Raw genomic sequence first — 1668 nt, 5'->3', positions numbered from 1 at the left:
GATTTAGATCACTTGTTGTTCCCTTGTCCCTGGGTTTGTTAACAACACTACCTTTCCCCCCATCTTCCCCAGATTAATGTTTTTACCCATTCCAAATAAAGATGGCCCAAGATATAATGCTCAAGTTTTAGAACAATATTTTTAATATCACATGCAATTAAAATTTTGCTGAAGGTCACTCAACAATGATGGTAGCAGTACACTGACAGGTCAGATGTAGAAGAAGATGTGGAACAAGAGCTATCATGTCTGAGGTTAGAAGGATCGTGTCTCAAAGTAGAGAATACCAGAAAGACTTTTCCTTCTGTACTATTGACTATGCCAACCGTGCGGATCATAATAAACATAGATAACCTTGAGAATCATTGGGCTTTATTGTGCTCCTGCAGCTCCTGTACATTAATTGGCAGGTAGTGGTGCAATCAGAACAAGGTCACACTGCATCGTTTAAAACCTGGGAATTTTTCAACCAAACTTCTCACCGTATTTGTTCAACCTTTATGCTGAAGAAATCATCAGAGGAACTGGATTGTAAGAAGAAGAATGTGGCATCTGGATTGGAGGAAGACTTATTAAAAAGCTGTGGTAAGCAGATGACACAACCTTGCTTGCTGAATTAAAACACTTGCTGATGAAGATCTAGGATTAAAACCTCCAGTATGGGGTATGAATCATTGTAAGGAAGACAAAAATCCTCACAACTGGACCAATAGGTAAAATGATAAATGAAGAAAAAGATGACATTGTCAAGGATTTTGTCTTGCGTAGGGCCACGGTCTATGCTCATGGAAGCAGCAGGCAAGAGATCAAACTCTTTGGCATTTTGGCGGTAAAGCTGTTGCCCAAGACCACTTTAGAATATTGAAAAGCAAGAATGTTACTTTGAGGACCAAGGTGAGCCTGAGCTACATCATGGTATTTTAAATTGCCTTATATGCATGTGAAAGATGGGTGTTGAATAAAGGAAGACTGAAGGAGAATCCACGCATTTGAATGCTGGTGTTGAAGAAGAAGATCGAAAATACCAAGGACTCCTAAAAGGAGAAAATGATTTGTCTTAGAAGACAAACAACCAGAGTGCTTTTTAGAGGCAAGAATGAGGAGCCTTAGTCTTACCTACTTTGGACATGTTTTCAGGAGAGACCAGTCTCTGGGGAAGGAGCTCATGTTTGGTAAAGTAGAAGGGCAGCAATAAAGAGGAAGGCCCTCCAGGACATGGATTTGCACAGTGGCTGCAGCAATGGACTCAAGCATAGGACCCAAGAGGAGGTTGGCACAGGATCGAGCAATTCTGCTTTCATTCTGTTGTGCTTAAAGTAGCGATGGGTTTGAACTGACTCATGGCTCCTAACAACAAGTTCTCCTCCAAAATACGTCCTTCCTTAGTAACAAAGTTATATAGCTATTCCATCATGGACTGTATTTCCCAGTGTTTCTCACAGCTGAAGTTTAATCACAGAGCTTGAGCACTTGGGATGAGGAGTCCATTCAGCTAGGGGTGAACATGTGACTGAGACCTTACCAGTGAAATGGGAACAGAAGTGATGAGTGCCACCTTCCAATCAATTTTGTATAAAATTCCCTCTATGTCCATTTCCTCTAATGCTGGCTACTGGGCCAATGAAGAGAGCAATTTTAGAAGACAAGGAATTGAAGATGGCAAAGCCT

The sequence above is a fragment of the Echinops telfairi genome, unplaced genomic scaffold (assembly GCF_000313985.2).
Source record: "Echinops telfairi isolate 266 unplaced genomic scaffold, ASM31398v2 ScPeMD7_2;HRSCAF=8, whole genome shotgun sequence".
In the NCBI taxonomy this organism is placed as follows: domain Eukaryota; kingdom Metazoa; phylum Chordata; class Mammalia; order Afrosoricida; family Tenrecidae; genus Echinops; species Echinops telfairi.
Note: the sequence above shows the minus strand (reverse complement) of the source record.